Source organism: Delphinus delphis, chromosome 2, assembly GCF_949987515.2.
Source record: "Delphinus delphis chromosome 2, mDelDel1.2, whole genome shotgun sequence".
Lineage (NCBI taxonomy): Eukaryota > Metazoa > Chordata > Mammalia > Artiodactyla > Delphinidae > Delphinus > Delphinus delphis.
The window spans coordinates 95,273,836-95,300,844 of record NC_082684.1 but is presented as its reverse complement, the minus strand read 5'-3'; positions in this window follow the sequence as shown (position 1 = coordinate 95,300,844).

Below are 27,009 nucleotides of genomic sequence, written 5' to 3'. Positions count from 1 at the left end.
GGAACCTAGAGTATGATCAACCATGTGATCGGGAGACGTGTTCAAATATGTCTCAGTTTTCGTACCCTGGTACTCGGGTGCAACATTCCAGACGCTTACTAACACTCTCCCCACTTGGAGAGTCAGTCCCTTTAACCTCCTGTTTGGCCCAGTTTGCAATTTCTGTGGAAGATGAACAGGAATAGCGAGAATCAATGAGAGACTAGCTGGAGGTGTCTGGATGGACAAATTTAACTCTCATTTCCCACCAGGAAGAGGAATTAACCAAAGGCTCAGCGTGCCGTGCCAGAACCATATTAGGGCCTGAAGACATCCTGCGGTGTTGCGGCCAGGTCACAAGAAAGCGAGTTGAAGAAAGGAGCTCAGGGGCACTGTAATTCACAAACCTGCAGAGTTATAAATGACAGCTATCGTCCAAAAATAGACTGAAGTAAGGCTGCCAAGAGGACTTGAAAGCGGGGCAGAATTGCAGGAAACCGATTTCAGGAGGTAGACTGGAATTGCATTGAAAGCATAGGAAAAGAGGCAGAACGTCCACAATGATGCACTTGGCCAAAAAGGGCGTATGCGTTTTTTCCTGAATATATTCAGGGAAAAACGCATACGCCCTTTTTGGCCAACCAAGCAAACGTGCAAAGGAAATCTGCACTACAATGAAGTCTCACTTCCCCCCGGTCAAAAGGGCCATCTGAAAAAAGTGTAAAATCCAGAAAGGCAGGACAGGCCATGGAGAACTGGGAGCCTTGTTATGCTGATGGGCGGGATGTAAATTGCCAACAACCACTCGGGAGAAGTGTATGGTGTTTCCTGAAACATCTAAAAAACAAAGCAACAGAACCTAGGGCACTTCCACTTATGGTCCTATAGCTTAGGGAAATTAAAATCAAAAAGACACAGCCACCCCAAAGTTTGGAACGGCTCTGTTTACAAGAACCTCGTTTACAGTACAAGTTCAACATCGCAGAAAGTGAAAAATGGATAAAGAAGTTGTGGTATTTACTTACAAAGCAATATCACTCAGCAATGAAATCTGTGTCATCAGGCCCTTAGCAGCACAATGAGTGGATTCAGGTATGATGATTCTAACTGAAGTAAGTCACACAGAAAAAGAAACATCATAAGATATCAGTAATACACGGAATGTAAACTTGGCTACACAGGAACTGAATTACAGAACAGAACAGTGTCTCAAATTTAGAAAACCAACTTATGCTTGCTTAAGGCGAAAGGTGAGTTGGGGTGCTGCATAAAACCAGAGATTGAAATGAGCACAGATAAAGTTCCTTAAGCCAAATATGGAATAGACAAGAGCTACTCCTTGCTCAACGAAATGGACTCAACACCCCATGTTAAACGCCTAAGAATGTACCTGTCTAGTAAGTATCTTAAAACCTATGGATTGCTATGTCTCCGAAAGAGAATCAAGCATGTGTACAGGGGCATAAACGCAGCAGTGATAGGATTGGAGAGGTTCGTGAGCAAATGAAGACCCTTTGAAGTCATATTGCATGGTACCCATTACACGGGTCTCAACTCTCCAGGTTTAAGGTATTCTTCCTTCAGCTAAAACATGCATGTGGAACCCAGAGTATGATCAACCGTGTGAACGGGAGACGTGTTCAAATATGTCTCAGTTTTCCTCCCCTGGTACTCGGGTGCAACATTCCAGACGCTTTACTAACACTCTCCCGACTTGGAGAGTCAGTCCCTTTAACCTCCTGTTTGGCCCAGTTTGCAATTCCTGCGGAAGATGAACAGGAATAGCGAGAACCAATGAGAGACTAGCTGGAGGTGTCTGGACGGGCAAATTTAACTCTCATTTCCCACCAGGAAGAGGAATTAACCAAAGGCTCAGCGTGCCGTGCCGGAACCAGATTAGGGCCTGAAGCCATCCTACGGTGTTGCGGCCAGCTCACAAGAAAGCGAGTTGTAGAAAGGAGCTCAGGGGCACTGTAATTCACAAACCTGCAGAGTTATAAATGACAGCTATCGTCCAAAAATAGACTGAAGTAAGGCTGCCAAGAGGACTTGAAAGCGGGGCAGAATTGCAGGAAACCGATTTCAGGAGGTAGACTGAAATTGCATTGAAAGCATAGGAAAAGAGGCAGAACGTACACAATGATGCACTTGGCCAAAAAGGGCGTATGCGTTTTTTCCTGAATATATTCAGGAAAAAACGCATACGCCCTTTTTGGCCAACCAAGCAAGCTTGCAAAGGAAATCTGCACTACAATGAAGTCTCACTTCCACCTGGTCAAAAGGGCCATCTGAAAAAAGTGTAAAATCCATAAAGGCACGACAGGCCATGGAGAACTGGGAGCCTTCTTATGCTGATGGGCGGGATGTAAATTGCCAACAGCCACTCTGGAGAAGTGTATGGTGTTTCCTGAAACATCTAAAAAACAAAGCAACAGAGCCTAGGGCACTTCCACTTATGGTCCTATAGCTTAGGGAAATTAAAATCAAAAAGACACAGCCACCCCAAAGTTTGGGACGCCTCCGTTTATAAGAACCTCGTTTACCGTACAAGTTCAACATCGCAGAAAGTGAAAAATGGATAAAGAACTTGAGGTATTTACTTACAAAGCAATATCACTCAGCAATGAAATCTATGTCATCAGGCCCTTAGCAGCACAATGAGTGGATTCAGGTACGATGATTCTAACTGAAATAAGTCACACAGAAAAAGAAACATCATAAGATATCAGTAATACACGGAATGTAAACTTGGCTACACAGGAACTGCATTCCAAAACAGAACAGGGTCTCAAATTTAGAAAACCAACTTATGCTTGCTTAAGGGGAAAGGTGAGTTGGGGTGCTGCATAAAACCAGAGATTGAAATGAGCACAGATAAAGTTCCTTAAGCCAAATATGGAATAGACAAGAGCTACTCCTTGCTCAACGAAATGGACTCAACACCGCATATTAAACGCCTAAGAATGTACCTGACTACTAAGTATCTTAAAACCTATGGATTGCTATGTCTCCAAAAGAGAATCAAGCGTGTGTACAGGGGCATAAACGCAGCAGTGATAGGATTGGAGAGGTTCGGTGAGCAAATGAAGACCCTTTGAAGTCATATTGCATGGTACCCATTACACGGGTCTCAACTCTCCAGGTTTTAGGTATTCTTCCTTCAGCTAAAACATGCATGTGGAACCCAGAGTATGATCAACCATGTGAACGGGAGACGTGTTCAAATATGTCTCAGTTTTCCTCCCCTGGTACTCGGGTGCAACATTCCAGACGCTTTACTAACACTCTCCCCACTTGGAGAGTCAGTGCCTTTAACCTCCTGTTTGGCCCAGTTTGCAATTTCTGCGGAAGATGAACAGGAATAGCGAGAACCAATGAGAGGCTAGCTGGAGGTGTCTGAACGGGCAAATTTAACTCTCATTTCCCACCAGGAAGAGGAATGAACCAAAGGCTCAGCGTGCCGGGCCAGAACCAGATTAGGGCCTGAAGCCATCCTGCGGTGTTGCGGCCAGCTCACAAGAAAGCGAGTTGAAGAAAGGAGCTCAGGGGCACTGTAATTCACAAACCTGCAGAGTTATAAATGACAGCTATCGTCCAAAAATAGACTGAAGTAAGGCTGCCAAGAGGACTTGAAAGCGGGGCAGAATTGCAGGAAACCGATTTCAGGAGGTAGACTGGAATTGCATTGAAAGCATAGGAAAAGAGGCAGAACGTCCACAATGATGCACTTGGCCAAAAAGGGCGTATGCGTTTTTTCCTGAATATATTCAGGAAAAAACGCATACGCCCTTTTTGGCCAACCAAGCAAGCTTGCAAAGGAAATCTGCACTACAATGAAGTCTCACTTCTCCCCGGTCAAAAGGGCCATCTGAAAAAAGTGTAAAATCCAGAAAGGCAGGACAGGCCATGGAGAACTGGGAGCCTTGTTATGCTGATGGGCGGGATGTAAATTGCCAACAACCACTCGGGAGAAGTGTATGGTGTTTCCTGAAACATCTAAAAAACAAAGCAACAGAACCTAGGACACTTCCACTTATGGTCCTATAGCTTAGGGAAATTAAAATCAAAAAGACACAGCCACCCCAAAGTTTGGAACGGCTCTGTTTACAAGAACCTCGTTTACAGTACAAGTTCAACATCGCAGAAAGTGTAAAATGGATAAAGAAGTTGTGGTATTTACTTACAAAGCAATATCACTCAGCAATGAAATTTGTGTCATCAGGCACTTAGCAGCACAATGAGTGGATTCAGGTATGATGATTCTAACTGAAATAAGTCACACAGAAAAAGAAACATCATAAGATATCAGTAATACACGGAATGTAAACTTGGCTACACAGGAACTGAATTACAGAACAGAACAGGGTCTCAAATTCAGAAAACCAACTTATTCTTGCTTAAGGGTAAAGGTGAGTTGGGGTGCTGCATAAAACCAGAGATTGAAATGAGCACAGATAAAGTTCCTTAAGCCAAATATGGAATAGACAAGAGCTACTCCTTGCTCAACGAAATGGACTCAACACCGCATATTAAACGCCTAAGAATGTACCTGTCTAGTAAGTATCTTAAAACCTATGGATTGCTATGTCTCCGAAAGAGAATCAAGCATGTGTACAGGGGCATAAACGCAGCAGTGATAGGATTGGAGAGGTTCGTGAGCAAATGAAGACCCTTTGAAGTCATATTGCATGGTACCCATTACACGGGTCTCAACTCTCCAGGTTTAAGGTATTCTTCCTTCAGCTAAAACATGCATGTGGAACCCAGAGTATGATCAACCGTGTGAACGGGAGACGTGTTCAAATATGTCTCAGTTTTCCTCCCCTGGTACTCGGGTGCAACATTCCAGACGCTTTACTAACACTCTCCCGACTTGGAGAGTCAGTCCCTTTAACCTCCTGTTTGGCCCAGTTTGCAATTCCTGCGGAAGATGAACAGGAATAGCGAGAACCAATGAGAGACTAGCTGGAGGTGTCTGGACGGGCAAATTTAACTCTCATTTCCCACCAGGAAGAGGAATTAACCAAAGGCTCAGCGTGCCGTGCCGGAACCAGATTAGGGCCTGAAGCCATCCTACGGTGTTGCGGCCAGCTCACAAGAAAGCGAGTTGTAGAAAGGAGCTCAGGGGCACTGTAATTCACAAACCTGCAGAGTTATAAATGACAGCTATCGTCCAAAAATATACTGAAGTAAGGCTGCCAAGAGGACTTGAAAGCGGGGCAGAATTGCAGGAAACCGATTTCAGGAGGTAGACTGAAATTGCATTGAAAGCATAGGAAAAGAGGCAGAACGTACACAATGATGCACTTGGCCAAAAAGGGCGTATGCGTTTTTTCCTGAATATATTCAGGAAAAAACGCATACGCCCTTTTTGGCCAACCAAGCAAGCTTGCCAAGGAAATCTGCACTACAATGAAGTCTCACTTCCCCCCGGTCAAAAGGGCCATCTGAAAAAAGTGTAAAATCCAGAAAGGCAGGACAGGCCATGGAGAACTGGGAGCCTTGTTATGCTGATGGGCGGGATGTAAATTGCCAACAGCCACTCTGGAGAAGTGTATGGTGTTTCCTGAAACATCTAAAAAACAAAGCAACAGAGCCTAGGGCACTTCCACTTATGGTCCTATAGCTTAGGGAAATTAAAATCAAAAAGACACAGCCACCCCAAAGTTTGGGACGCCTCCGTTTATAAGAACATCGTTTACCGTACAAGTTCAACATCGCAGAAAGTGAAAAATGGATAAAGAACTTGAGGTATTTACTTACAAAGCAATATCACTCAGCAATGAAATCTATGTCATCAGGCCCTTAGCAGCACAATGAGTGGATTCAGGTACGATGATTCTAACTGAAATAAGTCACACAGAAAAAGAAACATCATAAGATATCAGTAATACACGGAATGTAAACTTGGCTACACAGGAACTGAATTACAGAACAGAACAGGGTCTCAAATTTAGAAAACCAACTTATGCTTGCTTAAAGGTAAAGGTGAGTTGGGGTGCTGCATAAAACCAGAGATTGAAATGAGCACAGATAAAGTTCCTTAAGCCAAATATGGAATAGACAAGAGCTACTCCTTGCTCAACGAAATGGACTCAACACCCCATATTAAACGCCTAAGAATGTACCTGACTACTAAGTATCTTAAAACCTATGGATTGCTATGTCTCCAAAAGAGAATCAAGCGTGTGTACAGGGGCATAAACGCAGCAGTGAAAGGATTGGAGAGGTTCGGTGAGCAAATGAAGACCCTTTGAAGTCATATTGCATGGTACCCATTACACGGGTCTCAACTCTCCAGGTTTTAGGTATTCTTCCTTCAGCTAAAACATGCATGTGGAACCCAGAGTATGATCAACCGTGTGAACGGGAGACGTGTTCAAATATGTCTCAGTTTTCCTCCCCTGGTACTCGGGTGCAACATTCCAGACGCTTTACTAACACTCTCCCCACTTGGAGAGTCAGTGCCTTTAACCTCCTGTTTGGCCCAGTTTGCAATTTCTGCGGAAGATGAACAGGAATAGCGAGAACCAATGAGAGGCTAGCTGGAGGTGTCTGAACGGGCAAATTTAACTCTCATTTCCCACCAGGAAGAGGAATGAACCAAAGGCTCAGCGTGCCGGGCCAGAACCAGATTAGGGCCTGAAGCCATCCTGCGGTGTTGCGGCAAGCTCACAAGAAAGCGAGTTGAAGAAAGGAGCTCAGGGGCACTGTAATTCACAAACCTGCAGAGTTATAAATGACAGCTATCGTCCAAAAATAGACTGAAGTAAGGCTGCCAAGAGGACTTGAAAGCGGGGCAGAATTGCAGGAAACCGATTTCAGGAGGTAGACTGGAATTGCATTGAAAGCATAGGAAAAGAGGCAGAACGTCCACAATGATGCACTTGGCCAAAAAGGGCGTATGTGTTTTTTCCTGAATATATTCAGGAAAAAACGCATACGCCCTTTTTGGCCAACCAAGCAAGCTTGCAAAGGAAATCTGCACTACAATGAAGTCTCACTTCCCCCCGGTCAAAAGGGCCATCTGAAAAAAGTGTAAAATCCAGAAAGGCAGGACAGGCCATGGAGAACTGGGAGCCTTGTTATGCTGATGGGCGGGATGTAAATTGCCAACAACCACTCGGGAGAAGTGTATGGTGTTTCCTGAAACATCTAAAAAACAAAGCAACAGAGCCTAGGGCACTTCCACTTATGGTCCTATAGCTTAGGGAAATTAAAATCAAAAAGACACAGCCACCCCAAAGTTTGGAACGGCTCTGTTTACAAGAACCTCGTTTACAGTACAAGTTCAACATCGCAGAAAGTGAAAAATGGATAAAGAACTTGTGGTACTTACGTACAATGCAGTATCACTCAGCAATGAAATCTATGTCATCAGGCCCGTAGCAGCATAATGAGTGGATTCAGGTACGATGATTCTAACTGAAATAAGTCACACAGAAAAAGAAACATCATAAGATATCAGTAATACACGGAATGTAAACTTGGCTACACAGGAACTGCATTCCAAAACAGAACAGGGTCTCAAATTTAGAAAACCAACTTATGCTTCCTTAAGGGGAAAGGTGAGTTGGGGTGCTGCATAAAACCAGAGATTGAAATGAGCACAGATAAAGTTCCTTAAGCCAAATATGGAATAGACAAGAGCTACTCCTTGCTCAACGAAATGGACTCAACACCCCATATTAAACGCCTAAGAATGTACCTGACTAGTAAGTATCTTAAAACCTATGGATTGCTATGTCTCCGAAAGAGAATCAAGCATGTGTACAGGGGCATAAACGCAGCAGTGATAGGATTGGAGAGGTTCGGTGAGCAAATGAAGACCGTTTGAAGTCATATTGCATGGTACCCATTCCACGGGTTTCAACTACCCAGGTTTAAGGTATTCTTCCTTCAGCTAAAACATGCATGTGGAACCTAGAGTATGATCAACCATGTGATCGGGAGACGTGTTCAAATATGTCTCAGTTTTCGTACCCTGGTACTCGGGTGCAACATTCCAGACGCTTACTAACACTCTCCCCACTTGGAGAGTCAGTCCCTTTAACCTCCTGTTTGGCCCAGTTTGCAATTTCTGTGGAAGATGAACAGGAATAGCGAGAATCAATGAGAGACTAGCTGGAGGTGTCTGGATGGACAAATTTAACTCTCATTTCCCACCAGGAAGAGGAATTAACCAAAGGCTCAGCGTGCCGTGCCAGAACCATATTAGGGCCTGAAGACATCCTGCGGTGTTGCGGCCAGGTCACAAGAAAGCGAGTTGAAGAAAGGAGCTCAGGGGCACTGTAATTCACAAACCTGCAGAGTTATAAATGACAGCTATCGTCCAAAAATAGACTGAAGTAAGGCTGCCAAGAGGACTTGAAAGCGGGGCAGAATTGCAGGAAACCGATTTCAGGAGGTAGACTGGAATTGCATTGAAAGCATAGGAAAAGAGGCAGAACGTCCACAATGATGCACTTGGCCAAAAAGGGCGTATGCGTTTTTTCCTGAATATATTCAGGGAAAAACGCATACGCCCTTTTTGGCCAACCAAGCAAACGTGCAAAGGAAATCTGCACTACAATGAAGTCTCACTTCCCCCCGGTCAAAAGGGCCATCTGAAAAAAGTGTAAAATCCAGAAAGGCAGGACAGGCCATGGAGAACTGGGAGCCTTGTTATGCTGATGGGCGGGATGTAAATTGCCAACAACCACTCGGGAGAAGTGTATGGTGTTTCCTGAAACATCTAAAAAACAAAGCAACAGAACCTAGGGCACTTCCACTTATGGTCCTATAGCTTAGGGAAATTAAAATCAAAAAGACACAGCCACCCCAAAGTTTGGAACGGCTCTGTTTACAAGAACCTCGTTTACAGTACAAGTTCAACATCGCAGAAAGTGAAAAATGGATAAAGAAGTTGTGGTATTTACTTACAAAGCAATATCACTCAGCAATGAAATCTGTGTCATCAGGCCCTTAGCAGCACAATGAGTGGATTCAGGTATGATGATTCTAACTGAAGTAAGTCACACAGAAAAAGAAACATCATAAGATATCAGTAATACACGGAATGTAAACTTGGCTACACAGGAACTGAATTACAGAACAGAACAGTGTCTCAAATTTAGAAAACCAACTTATGCTTGCTTAAGGCGAAAGGTGAGTTGGGGTGCTGCATAAAACCAGAGATTGAAATGAGCACAGATAAAGTTCCTTAAGCCAAATATGGAATAGACAAGAGCTACTCCTTGCTCAACGAAATGGACTCAACACCCCATGTTAAACGCCTAAGAATGTACCTGTCTAGTAAGTATCTTAAAACCTATGGATTGCTATGTCTCCGAAAGAGAATCAAGCATGTGTACAGGGGCATAAACGCAGCAGTGATAGGATTGGAGAGGTTCGTGAGCAAATGAAGACCCTTTGAAGTCATATTGCATGGTACCCATTACACGGGTCTCAACTCTCCAGGTTTAAGGTATTCTTCCTTCAGCTAAAACATGCATGTGGAACCCAGAGTATGATCAACCGTGTGAACGGGAGACGTGTTCAAATATGTCTCAGTTTTCCTCCCCTGGTACTCGGGTGCAACATTCCAGACGCTTTACTAACACTCTCCCGACTTGGAGAGTCAGTCCCTTTAACCTCCTGTTTGGCCCAGTTTGCAATTCCTGCGGAAGATGAACAGGAATAGCGAGAACCAATGAGAGACTAGCTGGAGGTGTCTGGACGGGCAAATTTAACTCTCATTTCCCACCAGGAAGAGGAATTAACCAAAGGCTCAGCGTGCCGTGCCGGAACCAGATTAGGGCCTGAAGCCATCCTACGGTGTTGCGGCCAGCTCACAAGAAAGCGAGTTGTAGAAAGGAGCTCAGGGGCACTGTAATTCACAAACCTGCAGAGTTATAAATGACAGCTATCGTCCAAAAATAGACTGAAGTAAGGCTGCCAAGAGGACTTGAAAGCGGGGCAGAATTGCAGGAAACCGATTTCAGGAGGTAGACTGAAATTGCATTGAAAGCATAGGAAAAGAGGCAGAACGTACACAATGATGCACTTGGCCAAAAAGGGCGTATGCGTTTTTTCCTGAATATATTCAGGAAAAAACGCATACGCCCTTTTTGGCCAACCAAGCAAGCTTGCAAAGGAAATCTGCACTACAATGAAGTCTCACTTCCACCTGGTCAAAAGGGCCATCTGAAAAAAGTGTAAAATCCATAAAGGCACGACAGGCCATGGAGAACTGGGAGCCTTCTTATGCTGATGGGCGGGATGTAAATTGCCAACAGCCACTCTGGAGAAGTGTATGGTGTTTCCTGAAACATCTAAAAAACAAAGCAACAGAGCCTAGGGCACTTCCACTTATGGTCCTATAGCTTAGGGAAATTAAAATCAAAAAGACACAGCCACCCCAAAGTTTGGGACGCCTCCGTTTATAAGAACCTCGTTTACCGTACAAGTTCAACATCGCAGAAAGTGAAAAATGGATAAAGAACTTGAGGTATTTACTTACAAAGCAATATCACTCAGCAATGAAATCTATGTCATCAGGCCCTTAGCAGCACAATGAGTGGATTCAGGTACGATGATTCTAACTGAAATAAGTCACACAGAAAAAGAAACATCATAAGATATCAGTAATACACGGAATGTAAACTTGGCTACACAGGAACTGCATTCCAAAACAGAACAGGGTCTCAAATTTAGAAAACCAACTTATGCTTGCTTAAGGGGAAAGGTGAGTTGGGGTGCTGCATAAAACCAGAGATTGAAATGAGCACAGATAAAGTTCCTTAAGCCAAATATGGAATAGACAAGAGCTACTCCTTGCTCAACGAAATGGACTCAACACCGCATATTAAACGCCTAAGAATGTACCTGACTACTAAGTATCTTAAAACCTATGGATTGCTATGTCTCCAAAAGAGAATCAAGCGTGTGTACAGGGGCATAAACGCAGCAGTGATAGGATTGGAGAGGTTCGGTGAGCAAATGAAGACCCTTTGAAGTCATATTGCATGGTACCCATTACACGGGTCTCAACTCTCCAGGTTTTAGGTATTCTTCCTTCAGCTAAAACATGCATGTGGAACCCAGAGTATGATCAACCATGTGAACGGGAGACGTGTTCAAATATGTCTCAGTTTTCCTCCCCTGGTACTCGGGTGCAACATTCCAGACGCTTTACTAACACTCTCCCCACTTGGAGAGTCAGTGCCTTTAACCTCCTGTTTGGCCCAGTTTGCAATTTCTGCGGAAGATGAACAGGAATAGCGAGAACCAATGAGAGGCTAGCTGGAGGTGTCTGAACGGGCAAATTTAACTCTCATTTCCCACCAGGAAGAGGAATGAACCAAAGGCTCAGCGTGCCGGGCCAGAACCAGATTAGGGCCTGAAGCCATCCTGCGGTGTTGCGGCCAGCTCACAAGAAAGCGAGTTGAAGAAAGGAGCTCAGGGGCACTGTAATTCACAAACCTGCAGAGTTATAAATGACAGCTATCGTCCAAAAATAGACTGAAGTAAGGCTGCCAAGAGGACTTGAAAGCGGGGCAGAATTGCAGGAAACCGATTTCAGGAGGTAGACTGGAATTGCATTGAAAGCATAGGAAAAGAGGCAGAACGTCCACAATGATGCACTTGGCCAAAAAGGGCGTATGCGTTTTTTCCTGAATATATTCAGGAAAAAACGCATACGCCCTTTTTGGCCAACCAAGCAAGCTTGCAAAGGAAATCTGCACTACAATGAAGTCTCACTTCTCCCCGGTCAAAAGGGCCATCTGAAAAAAGTGTAAAATCCAGAAAGGCAGGACAGGCCATGGAGAACTGGGAGCCTTGTTATGCTGATGGGCGGGATGTAAATTGCCAACAACCACTCGGGAGAAGTGTATGGTGTTTCCTGAAACATCTAAAAAACAAAGCAACAGAACCTAGGACACTTCCACTTATGGTCCTATAGCTTAGGGAAATTAAAATCAAAAAGACACAGCCACCCCAAAGTTTGGAACGGCTCTGTTTACAAGAACCTCGTTTACAGTACAAGTTCAACATCGCAGAAAGTGTAAAATGGATAAAGAAGTTGTGGTATTTACTTACAAAGCAATATCACTCAGCAATGAAATTTGTGTCATCAGGCACTTAGCAGCACAATGAGTGGATTCAGGTATGATGATTCTAACTGAAATAAGTCACACAGAAAAAGAAACATCATAAGATATCAGTAATACACGGAATGTAAACTTGGCTACACAGGAACTGAATTACAGAACAGAACAGGGTCTCAAATTCAGAAAACCAACTTATTCTTGCTTAAGGGTAAAGGTGAGTTGGGGTGCTGCATAAAACCAGAGATTGAAATGAGCACAGATAAAGTTCCTTAAGCCAAATATGGAATAGACAAGAGCTACTCCTTGCTCAACGAAATGGACTCAACACCGCATATTAAACGCCTAAGAATGTACCTGTCTAGTAAGTATCTTAAAACCTATGCATTGCTATGTCTCCGAAAGAGAATCAAGCATGTGTACAGGGGCATAAACGCAGCAGTGATAGGATTGGAGAGGTTCGTGAGCAAATGAAGACCCTTTGAAGTCATATTGCATGGTACCCATTACACGGGTCTCAACTCTCCAGGTTTAAGGTATTCTTCCTTCAGCTAAAACATGCATGTGGAACCCAGAGTATGATCAACCGTGTGAACGGGAGACGTGTTCAAATATGTCTCAGTTTTCCTCCCCTGGTACTCGGGTGCAACATTCCAGACGCTTTACTAACACTCTCCCGACTTGGAGAGTCAGTCCCTTTAACCTCCTGTTTGGCCCAGTTTGCAATTCCTGCGGAAGATGAACAGGAATAGCGAGAACCAATGAGAGACTAGCTGGAGGTGTCTGGACGGGCAAATTTAACTCTCATTTCCCACCAGGAAGAGGAATTAACCAAAGGCTCAGCGTGCCGTGCCGGAACCAGATTAGGGCCTGAAGCCATCCTACGGTGTTGCGGCCAGCTCACAAGAAAGCGAGTTGTAGAAAGGAGCTCAGGGGCACTGTAATTCACAAACCTGCAGAGTTATAAATGACAGCTATCGTCCAAAAATATACTGAAGTAAGGCTGCCAAGAGGACTTGAAAGCGGGGCAGAATTGCAGGAAACCGATTTCAGGAGGTAGACTGAAATTGCATTGAAAGCATAGGAAAAGAGGCAGAACGTACACAATGATGCACTTGGCCAAAAAGGGCGTATGCATTTTTTCCTGAATATATTCAGGAAAAAACGCATACGCCCTTTTTGGCCAACCAAGCAAGCTTGCAAAGGAAATCTGCACTACAATGAAGTCTCACTTCCCCCCGGTCAAAAGGGCCATCTGAAAAAAGTGTAAAATCCAGAAAGGCAGGACAGGCCATGGAGAACTGGGAGCCTTGTTATGCTGATGGGCGGGATGTAAATTGCCAACAGCCACTCTGGAGAAGTGTATGGTGTTTCCTGAAACATCTAAAAAACAAAGCAACAGAGCCTAGGGCACTTCCACTTATGGTCCTATAGCTTAGGGAAATTAAAATCAAAAAGACACAGCCACCCCAAAGTTTGGGACGCCTCCGTTTATAAGAACATCGTTTACCGTACAAGTTCAACATCGCAGAAAGTGAAAAATGGATAAAGAACTTGAGGTATTTACTTACAAAGCAATATCACTCAGCAATGAAATCTATGTCATCAGGCCCTTAGCAGCACAATGAGTGGATTCAGGTACGATGATTCTAACTGAAATAAGTCACACAGAAAAAGAAACATCATAAGATATCAGTAATACACGGAATGTAAACTTGGCTACACAGGAACTGAATTACAGAACAGAACAGGGTCTCAAATTTAGAAAACCAACTTATGCTTGCTTAAGGGTAAAGGTGAGTTGGGGTGCTGCATAAAACCAGAGATTGAAATGAGCACAGATAAAGTTCCTTAAGCCAAATATGGAATAGACAAGAGCTACTCCTTGCTCAACGAAATGGACTCAACACCGCATATTAAACGCCTAAGAATGTACCTGTCTAGTAAGTATCTTAAAACCTATGGATTGCTATGTCTCCGAAAGAGAATCAAGCATGTGTACAGGGGCATAAACGCAGCAGTGATAGGATTGGAGAGGTTCGTGAGCAAATGAAGACCCTTTGAAGTCATATTGCATGGTACCCATTACACGGGTCTCAACTCTCCAGGTTTAAGGTATTCTTCCTTCAGCTAAAACATGCATGTGGAACCCAGAGTATGATCAACCGTGTGAACGGGAGACGTGTTCAAATATGTCTCAGTTTTCCTCCCCTGGTACTCGGCTGCAACATTCCAGACGCTTTACTAACACTCTCCCGACTTGGAGAGTCAGTCGCTTTAACCTCCTGTTTGGCCCAGTTTGCAATTCCTGCGGAAGATGAACAGGAATAGCGAGAACCAATGAGAGACTAGCTGGAGGTGTCTGGACGGGCAAATTTAACTCTCATTTCCCACCAGGAAGAGGAATTAACCAAAGGCTCAGCGTGCCGTGCCGGAACCAGATTAGGGCCTGAAGCCATCCTACGGTGTTGCGGCCAGCTCACAAGAAAGCGAGTTGAAGAAAGGAGCTCAGGGGCACTGTAATTCACAAACCTGCAGAGTTATAAATGACAGCTATCGTCCAAAAATATACTGAAGTAAGGCTGCCAAGAGGACTTGAAAGCGGGGCAGAATTGCAGGAAACCGATTTCAGGAGGTAGACTGAAATTGCATTGAAAGCATAGGAAAAGAGGCAGAACGTACACAATGATGCACTTGGCCAAAAAGGGCGTATGCGTTTTTTCCTGAATATATTCAGGAAAAAACGCATACGCCCTTTTTGGCCAACCAAGCAAGCTTGCAAAGGAAATCTGCACTACAATGAAGTCTCACTTCCACCTGGTCAAAAGGGCCATCTGAAAAAAGGGTAAAATCCATAAAGGCACGACAGGCCATGGAGAACTGGGAGCCTTCTTATGCTGATGGGCGGGATGTAAATTGCCAACAGCCACTCTGGAGAAGTGTATGGTGTTTCCTGAAACATCTAAAAAACAAAGCAACAGAGCCTAGGGCACTTCCACTTATGGTCCTATAGCTTAGGGAAATTAAAATCAAAAAGACACAGCCACCCCAAAGTTTGGGACGCCTCCGTTTATAAGAACCTCGTTTACCGTACAAGTTCAACATCGCAGAAAGTGAAAAATGGATAAAGAACTTGAGGTATTTACTTACAAAGCAATATCACTCAGCAATGAAATCTGTGTCATCAGGCCCTTAGCAGCACAATGAGTGGATTCAGGTACGATGATTCTAACTGAAATAAGTCACACAGAAAAAGAAACATCATAAGATATCAGTAATACACGGAATGTAAACTTGGCTACACAGGAACTGCATTCCAAAACAGAACAGGGTCTCAAATTTAGAAAACCAACTTATGCTTGCTTAAGGGGAAAGGTGAGTTGGGGTGCTGCATAAAACCAGAGATTGAAATGAGCACAGATAAAGTTCCTTAAGCCAAATATGGAATAGACAAGAGCTACTCCTTGCTCAACGAAATGGACTCAACACCCCATATTAAACGCCTAAGAATGTACCTGACTAGTAAGTATCTTAAAACCTATGGATTGCTATGTCTCCAAAAGAGAATCAAGCGTGTGTACAGGGGCATAAACGCAGCAGTGATAGGATTGGAGAGCTTCGGTGAGCAAATGAAGACCCTTTGAAGTCATATTGCATGGTACCCATTACACGGGTCTCAACTCTCCAGGTTTTAGGTATTCTTCCTTCAGCTAAAACATGCATGTGGAACCCAGAGTATGATCAACCATGTGAACGGGAGACGTGTTCAAATATGTCTCAGTTTTCCTCCCCTGGTACTCGGGTGCAACATTCCAGACGCTTTACTAACACTCTCCCCACTTGGAGAGTCAGCGCCTTTAACCTCCTGTTTGGCCCAGTTTGCAATTTCTGCGGAAGATGAACAGGAATAGCGAGAACCAATGAGAGGCCAGCTGGAGGTGTCTGGACGGGCAAATTTAACTCTCATTTCCCACCAGGAAGAGGAATTAACCAAAGGCTCAGCGTGCCGGGCCGGAACCAGATTAGGGCCTGAAGCCATCCTGCGGTGTTGCGGCCAGGTCACAAGAAAGCGAGTTGAAGAAAGGAGCTCAGGGGCACTGTAATTCACAAACCTGCAGAGTTATAAATGACAGCTATCGTCCAAAAATAGACTGAAGTAAGGCTGCCAAGAGGACTTGAAAGCGGGGCAGAATTGCAGGAAACCGATTTCAGGAGGTAGACTGGAATTGCATTGAAAGCATAGGAAAAGAGGCAGAACGTCCACAATGATGCACTTGGCCAAAAAGGGCGTATGCGTTTTTTCCTGAATATATTCAGGAAAAAACGCATACGCCCTTTTTGGCCAACCAAGCAAGCTTGCAAAGGAAATCTGCACTACAATGAAGTCTCACTTCTCCCCGGTCAAAAGGGCCATCTGAATAAAGTGTAAAATCCAGAAAGGCAGGACAGGCCATGGAGAACTGGGAGCCTTGTTATGCTGATGGGCGGGATGTCAATTGCCAACAGACACTCGGGAGAAGTGTATGGTGTTTCCTGAAACATCTAAAAAACAAAGCAACAGAGCCTAGGGCACTGCCACTTATGGTCCTATAGCTTAGGGAAATTAAAATCAAAAAGACACAGCCACCCCAAAGTTTGGGACGCCTCTGTTTACAAGAACCTCGTTTACAGTACAAGTTCAACATCGCAGAAAGTGAAAAATGGATAAAGAAGTTGTGGTATTTACTTACAAAGCAATATCACTCAGCAATGAAATCTATGTCATCAGGCCCTTAGCATCACAATGAGTGGATTCAGGTATGATGATTCTAACTGAAATAAGTCACACAGAAAAAGAAACATCATAAGATATCAGTAATACACGGAATGTAAACTTAGCTACACAGGAACTGAATTACAGAACAGAACAGGGTCTAAAATTTAGAAAACCAACTTATGCTTGCTTAAGGGTAAAGGTGAGTTGGGGTGCTGCATAAAACCAGAGATTGAAATGAGCACAGATAAAGTTCCTTAAGTCAAATATGGAATAGACAAGAGCTACTCCTTGCTCAACGAAATGGATTCAACACCGCATATTAAACGCCTAAGAATGTACCTGACTAGTAAGTATCGTAAAACCTATGGATTGCTATGTCTCCAAAAGAGAATCAAGCATGTGTACAGGGGCATAAACGCAGCAGTGATAGGATTGGAGAGGTTGGGTGAGCAAATGAAGACCCTTTGAAGTCATATTGCATGGTACCCATTACACGGGTCTCAACTCTCCAGGTTTAAGGTATTCTTCCTTCAGCTAAAACATGCATGTGGAACCCAAGTATGATCAACCATGTGAACGGGAGACGTGTTCAAATATGTCTCAGTTTTCCTCCCCTGGTACTCGGGTGCAACATTCCAGACGCTTTACTAACACTCTCCCCACTTGGAGAGTCAGCGCCTTTAACCTCCTGTTTGGCCCAGTTTGCAATTTCTGCGGAAGATGAACAGGAATAGCGAGAACCAATGAGAGGCTAGCTGGAGGTGTCTGGACGGGCAAATTTAACTCTCATTTCCCACCAGGAAGAGGAAATAACCAAAGGCTCAGCGTGCCGTCCCGGAACCAGATTAGGGCCTGAAGCCATCCTGCGGTGTTGCGGCCAGGTCACAAGAAAGCGAGTTGAAGAAAGGAGCTCAGGGGCACTGTAATTCACAAACCTGCAGAGTTATAAATGACAGCTATCGTCCAAAAATAGACTGAAGTAAGGCTGCCAAGAGGACTTGAAAGCGGGGCAGAATTGCAGGAAACCGATTTCAGGAGGTAGACTGGAATTGCATTGAAAGCATAGGAAAAGAGGCAGAACGTCCACAATGATGCACTTGGCCAAAAAGGGCGTATGCGTTTTTTCCTGAATATATTCAGGAAAAAACGCATACGCCCTTTTTGGCCAACCAAGCAAGCTTGCAAAGGAAATCTGCACTACAATGAAGTCTCACTTCCCCCCGGTCAAAAGGGCCATCTGAAAAAAGTGTAAAATCCAGAAAGGCAGGACAGGCCATGGAGAACTGGGAGCCTTGTTATGCTGATGGGCGGGATGTAAATTGCCAACAACCACTCGGGAGAAGTGTATGGTGTTTCCTGAAACATCTAAAAAACAAAGCAACAGAACCTAGGGCACTTCCACTTATGGTCCTATAGCTTAGGGAAATTAAAATCAAAAAGACACAGCCACCCCAAAGTTTGGAACGGCTCTGTTTACAAGAACCTCGTTTACAGTACAAGTTCAACATCACAGAAAGTGAAAAATGGATAAAGAAGTTGTGGTATTTACTTACAAAGCAATATCACTCAGCAATGAAATCTGTGTCATCAGGCCCTTAGCAGCACAATGAGTGGATTCAGGTATGATGATTCTAACTGAAATAAGTCACACAGAAAAAGAAACATCATAAGATATCAGTAATACACGGAATGTAAACTTGGCTACACAGGAACTGAATTACAGAACAGAACAGGGTCTCAAATTTAGAAAACCAACTTATGCTTTCTTAAGTGTAAAGGTGAGTTGGGGTGCTGCATAAAACCAGAGATTGAAATGAGCACAGATAAAGTTCCTTAAGTCAAATATGGAATAGACAAGAGCTACTCCTTGCTCAACGAAATGGACTCAACACCGCATATTAAACGCCTAAGAATGTACCTGACTAGTAAGTATCTTAAAACCTATGGATTGCTATGTCTCCGAAAGAGAATCAAGCATGTGTACAGGGGCATGAACGCAGCAGTGATAGGATTGGAGAGCTTCGGTGAGCAAATGAAGACCCTTTGAAGTCATATTGCATGGTACCCATTACACGGGTCTTAACTCTCCAGGTTTAAGGTATTCTTCCTTCAGCTAAAACATGCATGTGGAACCCAAGTATGATCAACCATCTGAACGGGAGACGTGTTCAAATATGTCTCAGTTTTCCTCCCCTGGTACTCGGGTGCAACATTCCAGACGCTTTACTAACACTCTCCCCACTTGGAGAGTCAGCGCCTTTAACCTCCTGTTTGGCCCAGTTTGCAATTTCTGCGGAAGATGAACAGGAATAGCGAGAACCAATGAGAGACTAGCTGGAGGTTTCTGGACGGGCAAATTTAACTCTCATTTCCCACCAAGAAGAGGAAATAACCAAAGGCTCAGCGTGCCGTGCCGGAACCAGATTAGGGCCTGAAGCCATCCTGCGGTGTTGCGGCCAGCTCACAAGAAAGCAAGTTGAAGAAAGGAGCTCAGGGGCACTGTAATTCACACACCTGCAGAGTTATAAATGACAGCTATCGTCCAAAAATAGACTGAAGTAAGGCTGCCAAGAGGACTTGAAAGCGGGGCAGAATTGCAGGAAACCGATTTCAGGAGGTAGACTGGAATTGCATTGAAAGCATAGGAAAAGAGGCAGAACGTCCACAATGATGCACTTGGCCAAAAAGGGCGTATGCGTTTTTTCCTGAATATATTCAGGAAAAAACGCATACGCCCTTTTTGGCCAACCAAGCAAGCTTGCAAAGGAAATCTGCACTACAATGAAGTCTCACTTCCCCCCGGTCAAAAGGGCCATCTGAAAAAAGTGTAAAATCCAGAAAGGCAGGACAGGCCATGGAGAACTGGGAGCCTTGTTATGCTGATGGGCGGGATGTAAATTGCCAACAACCACTCGGGAGAAGTGTATGGTGTTTCCTGAAACATCTAAAAAACAAAGCAACAGAACCTAGGGCACTTCCACTTATGGTCCTATAGCTTAGGGAAATTAAAATCAAAAAGACACAGCCACCCCAAAGTTTGGAACGGCTCTGTTTACAAGAACCTCGTTTACAGTACAAGTTCAACATCGCAGAAAGTGAAAAATGGATAAAGAAGTTGTGGTATTTACTTACAAAGCAATATCACTCAGCAATGAAATCTGTGTCATCAGGCCCTTAGCAGCACAATGAGTGGATTCAGGTATGATGATTCTAACTGAAGTAAGTCACACAGAAAAAGAAACATCATAAGATATCAGTAATACACGGAATGTAAACTTGGCTACACAGGAACTGAATTACAGAACAGAACAGGGTCTCAAATTTAGAAAACCAACTTATGCTTGCTTAAGTGTAAAGGTGAGTTGGGGTGCTGCATAAAACCAGAGATTGAAATGAGCACAGATAAAGTTCCTTAAGTCAAATATGGAATAGACAAGAGCTACTCCTTGCTCAACGAAATGGACTCAACACCGCATATTAAACGCCTAAGAATGTACCTGACTAGTAAGTATCTTAAAACCTATGGATTGCTATGTCTCCGAAAGAGAATCAAGCATGTGTACAGGGGCATAAACGTAGCAGTGATAGGATTGGAGAGGTTCGGTGAGCAAATGAAGACCCTTTGAAGTCATATTGCATGGTACCCATTACACGGGTCTCAACTCTCCAGGTTTAAGGTATTCTTCCTTCAGCTAAAACATGCATGTGGAACCCAAGTATGATCAACCATGTGAACGGGAGACGTGTTCAAATATGTCTCAGTTTTCCTCCCCTGGTACTCGGGTGCAACATTCCAGACGCTTTACTAACACTCTCCCCACTTGGAGAGTCAGCGCCTTTAACCTCCTGTTTGGCCCAGTTTGCAATTTCTGCGGAAGATGAACAGGAATAGCGAGAACCAATGAGAGGCTAGCTGGAGGTGTCTGGACGGGCAAATTTAACTCTCATTTCCCACCAGGAAGAGGAAATAACCAAAGGCTCAGCGTGCCGTCCCGGAACCAGATTAGGGCCTGAAGCCATCCTGCGGTGTTGCGGCCAGGTCACAAGAAAGCGAGTTGAAGAAAGGAGCTCAGGGGCACTGTAATTCACAAACCTGCAGAGTTATAAATGACAGCTATCGTCCAAAAATAGACTGAAGTAAGGCTGCCAAGAGGACTTGAAAGCGGGGCAGAATTGCAGGAAACCGATTTCAGGAGGTAGACTGGAATTGCATTGAAAGCATAGGAAAAGAGGCAGAACGTCCACAATGATGCACTTGGCCAAAAAGGGCGTATGCGTTTTTTCCTGAATATATTCAGGAAAAAACGCATACGCCCTTTTTGGCCAACCAAGCAAGCTTGCAAAGGAAATCTGCACTACAATGAAGTCTCACTTCCCCCCGGTCAAAAGGGCCATCTGAAAAAAGTGTAAAATCCAGAAAGGCAGGACAGGCCATGGAGAACTGGGAGCCTTGTTATGCTGATGGGCGGGATGTAAATTGCCAACAACCACTCGGGAGAAGTGTATGGTGTTTCCTGAAACATCTAAAAAACAAAGCAACAGAACCTAGGGCACTTCCACTTATGGTCCTATAGCTTAGGGAAATTAAAATCAAAAAGACACAGCCACCCCAAAGTTTGGAACGGCTCTGTTTACAAGAACCTCGTTTACAGTACAAGTTCAACATCACAGAAAGTGAAAAATGGATAAAGAAGTTGTGGTATTTACTTACAAAGCAATATCACTCAGCAATGAAATCTGTGTCATCAGGCCCTTAGCAGCACAATGAGTGGATTCAGGTATGATGATTCTAACTGAAATAAGTCACACAGAAAAAGAAACATCATAAGATATCAGTAATACACGGAATGTAAACTTGGCTACACAGGAACTGAATTACAGAACAGAACAGGGTCTCAAATTTAGAAAACCAACTTATGCTTTCTTAAGTGTAAAGGTGAGTTGGGGTGCTGCATAAAACCAGAGATTGAAATGAGCACAGATAAAGTTCCTTAAGTCAAATATGGAATAGACAAGAGCTACTCCTTGCTCAACGAAATGGACTCAACACCGCATATTAAACGCCTAAGAATGTACCTGACTAGTAAGTATCTTAAAACCTATGGATTGCTATGTCTCCGAAAGAGAATCAAGCATGTGTACAGGGGCATGAACGCAGCAGTGATAGGATTGGAGAGCTTCGGTGAGCAAATGAAGACCCTTTGAAGTCATATTGCATGGTACCCATTCCACGGGTTTCAACTACCCAGGTTTAAGGTATTCTTCCTTCAGCTAAAACATGCATGTGGAACCTAGAGTATGATCAACCATGTGATCGGGAGACGTGTTCAAATATGTCTCAGTTTTCCTCCCCTGGTACTCGGGTGCAACATTCCAGACGCTTTACTAACACTCTCCCGACTTGGAGAGTCAGTCCCTTTAAACTCCTGTTTGGCCCAGTTTGCAATTTCTGCGGAAGATGAACAGGAATAGCGAGAACCAATGAGAGACTAGCTGGAGGTGTCTGAACGGGCAAATTTAACTCTCATTTCCCACCAGGAAGAGGAATTAACCAAAGGCGCAGCATGCCAGGCCGGAACCAGATTAGGGCCTGAAGCCATCCTGCGGTGTTGCGGCCAGCTCAAAAGAAAGCGAGTTGAAGAAAGGAGCTCAGGGGCACTGTAATTCACAAACCTGCAGAGTTATAAAAGACAGCTATCGTCCAAAAATAGACTGAAGTAAGGCTGCCAAGAGGACTTGAAAGCGGGGCAGAATTGCAGGAAACCGATTTCAGGAGGTAGACTGGAATTGCATTGAAAGCATAGGAAAAGAGGCAGAACGTCCACAGTGATGCACTTGGCCAAAAAGGGCGTATGCGTTTTTTCCTGAATATATTCAGGAAAAAACGCATACGCCCTTTTTGGCCAACCAAGCAAGCTTGCAAAGGAAATCTGCACTACAATGAAGTCTCACTTCCCCCCGGTCAAAAGGGCCATCTGAAAAAAGTGTAAAATCCAGAAAGGCAGGACAGGCCATGGAGAACTGGGAGCCTTGTTATGCTGATGGGCGGGATGTAAATTGCCAACAACCACTCGGGAGAAGTGTATGGTGTTTCCTGAAACATCTAAAAAACAAAGCAACAGAACCTAGGGCACTTCCACTTATGGTCCTATAGCTTAGGGAAATTAAAATCAAAAAGACACAGCCACCCCAAAGTTTGGAACGGCTCTGTTTACAAGAACCTCGTTTACAGTACAAGTTCAACATCGCAGAAAGTGAAAAATGGATAAAGAAGTTGTGGTATTTACTTACAAAGCAATATCACTCAGCAATGAAATCTGTGTCATCAGGCCCTTAGCAGCACAATGAGTGGATTCAGGTATGATGATTCTAACTGAAGTAAGTCACACAGAAAAAGAAACATCATAAGATATCAGTAATACACGGAATGTAAACTTGGCTACACAGGAACTGAATTACAGAACAGAACAGGGTCTCAAATTTAGAAAACCAACTTATGCTTGCTTAAGTGTAAAGGTGAGTTGGGGTGCTGCATAAAACCAGAGATTGAAATGAGCACAGATAAAGTTCCTTAAGCCAAATATGGAATAGACAAGAGCTACTCCTTGCTCAACGAAATGGACTCAACACCGCATATTAAACGCCTAAGAAGGTACCTGTCTAGTAAGTATCTTAAAACCTATGGATTGCTATGTCTCCGAAAGAGAATCAAGCATGTGTACAGGGGCATAAACGCAGCAGTGATAGGATTGGAGAGCTTCGGTGAGCAAATGAAGACCCTTTGAAGTCATATTGCATGGTACCCATTACACGGGTCTTAACTCTCCAGGTTTAAGGTATTCTTCCTTCAGCTAAAACATGCATGTGGAACCCAAGTATGATCAACCATCTGAACGGGAGAGGTGTTCAAATATGTCTCAGTTTTCCTCCCCTGGTACTCGGGTGCAACATTCCAGACGCTTTACTAACACTCTCCCCACTTGGAGAGTCAGCGCCTTTAATCTCCTGTTTGGCCCAGTTTGCAATTTCTGCGGAAGATGAACAGGAATAGCGAGAACCAATGAGAGACTAGCTGGAGGTGTCTGGACGGGCAAATTTAACTCTCATTTCCCACCAGGAAGAGGAAATAACCAAAGGCTCAGCGTGCCGTGCCGGAACCAGATTAGGGCCTGAAGCCATCCTGCGGTGTTGCGGCCAGGTCACAAGAAAGCAAGTTGAACAAAGGAGCTCAGGGGCACTGTAATTCACACACCTGCAGAGTTATAAATGACAGCTATCGTCCAAAAATAGACTGAAGTAAGGCTGCCAAGAGGACTTGAATGCGGGGCAGAATTGCAGGAAACCGATTTCAGGAGGTAGACTGGAATTGCATTGCAAGCATAGGAAAAGAGGCAGAACGTCCACAATGATGCACTTGGCCAAAAAGGGCGTATGCGTTTTTTCCTGAATATATTCAGGAAAAAACGCATACGCCCTTTTTGGCCAACCAAGCAAGCTTGCAAAGGAAATCTGCACTACAATGAAGTCTCACTTCCCCCCGGTCAAAAGGGCCATCTGAAAAAAGTGTAAAATCCAGAAAGGCAGGACAGGCCATGGAGAACTGGGAGCCTTGTTATGCTGATGGGCGGGATGTAAATTGCCAACAACCACTCGGGAGAAGTGTATGGTGTTTCCTGAAACATCTAAAAAACAAAGCAACAGAACCTAGGGCACTTCCACTTATGGTCCTATAGCTTAGGGAAATTAAAATCAAAAAGACACAGCCACCCCAAAGTTTGGAACGGCTCTGTTTACAAGAACCTCGTTTACAGTACAAGTTCAACATCGCAGAAAGGGAAAAATGGATAAAGAAGTTGTGGTATTCACTTACAAAGCAATATCACTCAGCAATGAAATCTATGTCATCAGGCCCTTGGCAGCACAATGAGTGGATTCAGGTATGATGATTGTAACTGAAATAAGTCACACAGAAAAAGAAACATCATAAGATATCAGTAATACACGGAATGGAAACTTGGCTACACAGGAACTGAATTACAGAACAGAACAGGGTCTCAAATTTAGAAAAACAACTTATGCTTGCTTAAGGGTAAAGGTGAGTTGGGGTGCTGCATAAAACCAGAGATTGAAATGAGCACAGATAAAGTTCCTTAAGCCAAATATGGAATAGACAAGAGCTACTCCTTGCTCAACGAAATGGACTCAACACCGCATATTAAACACCTAAGAATGTACCTGACTTGTAAGTATCTTAAAACCTATGGATTGCTATGTCTCCGAAAGAGAATCAAGCATGTGTACAGGGGCATAAACGCAGCAGTGATAGGATTGGAGAGGTTCGGTGAGCAAATGAAGACCCTTTGAAGTCATATTGCATGGTACCCATTCCACGGGTTTCAACTACCCAGGTTTAAGGTATTCTTCCTTCAGCTAAAACATGCATGTGGAACCTAGAGTATGATCAAGCATGTGATCGGGAGACGTGTTCAAATATGTCTCAGTTTTCCTCCCCTGGTACTCGGGTGCAACATTCCAGACGCTTTACTAACACTCTCCCCACTTGGAGAGTCAGTCCCTTTAACCTCCTGTTTGGCCCAGTTTGAAATTTCTGCGGAAGATGAACAGGAATAGCGAGAACCAATGAGAGGCTAGCTGGAGGTGTCTGGACGGGCAAATTTAACTCTCATTTCCCACCAGGAAGAGGAATTAACCAAAGGCTCAGCATGCCGGGCCGGAACCAGATTAGGGCCTGAAGCCATCCTGCGGTGTTGGGGCCGGGTCACAAGAAAGCGAGTTGAAGAAAGGAGCTCAGGGGCACTGTAATTCACAAACCTGCAGAGTTATAAATGACAGCTATCGTCCAAAAATAGACTGAAGTAAGGCTGCCAAGAGGACTTGAAAGCGGGGCAGAATTGCAGGAAACCGATTTCAGGAGGTAGACTGGAATTGCATTGAAAGCATAGGAAAAGAGGCAGAACGTCCACAATGATGCACTTGGCCAAAGAGGGCGTATGCGTTTTTTCCTGAATATATTCAGGAAAAAACGCATACGCCCTTTTTGGCCAACCAAGCAAGCTTGCAAAGGAAATCTGCACTACAATGAAGTCTCACTTCCCCCCGGTCAAAAGGGCCATCTGAAAAAAGTGTAAAATCCAGAAAGGCAGGACAGGCCATGGAGAACTGGGAGCCTTGTTATGCTGATGGGCGGGATGTAAATTGCCAACAACCACTCGGGAGAAGTGTATGGTGTTTCCTGAAACATCTAAAAAACAAAGCAACAGAGCCTAGGGCACTGCCACTTATGGTCCTATAGCTTAGGGAAATTAAAATAAAAAAGACACAGCCACCCCAAAGTTTGGGACGCCTCTGTTTACAAGAACCTCGTTTACAGTACAAGTTCAACATCGCAGAAAGTGAAAAATGGATAAAGAAGTTGTGGTATTTACTTACAAAGCAATATCACTCAGCAATGAAATCTATGTCATCAGGCCCTTAGCATCACAATGAGTGGATTCAGGTATGATGATTCTAACTGAAATAAGTCACACAGAAAAAGAAACATCATAAGATATCAGTAATACACGGAATGTAAACTTGGCTACACAGGAACTGAATTACAGAACAGAACAGGGTCTCAAATTTAGAAAACCAACTTATGCTTGCTTAAGGGTAAAGGTGAGTTGGGGTGCTGCATAAAACCAGAGATTGAAATGAGCACAGATAAAGTTCCTTAAGTCAAATATGGAATAGACAAGAGCTACTCCTTGCTCAACGAAATGGACTCAACACCGCATATTAAACACCTAAGAATGTACCTGACTAGTAAGTATCGTAAAACCTATGGATTGCTATGTCTCCAAAAGAGAATCAAGCATGTGTACAGGGGCATAAACGCAGCAGTGATAGGATTGGAGAGGTTCGGTGAGCAAATGAAGACCCTTTGAAGTCATATTGCATGGTACCCATTACACGGGTCTCAACTCTCCAGGTTTAAGGTATTCTTCCTTCAGCTAAAACATGCATGTGGAACCCAAGTATGATCAACCATGTGAACGGGAGACGTGTTCAAATATATCTCAGTTTTCCTCCCCTGGTACTCGGGTGCAACATTCCAGACGCTTTACTAACACTCTCCCCACTTGGAGAGTCAGCGCCTTTAACCTCCTGTTTGGCACAGTTTGCAAT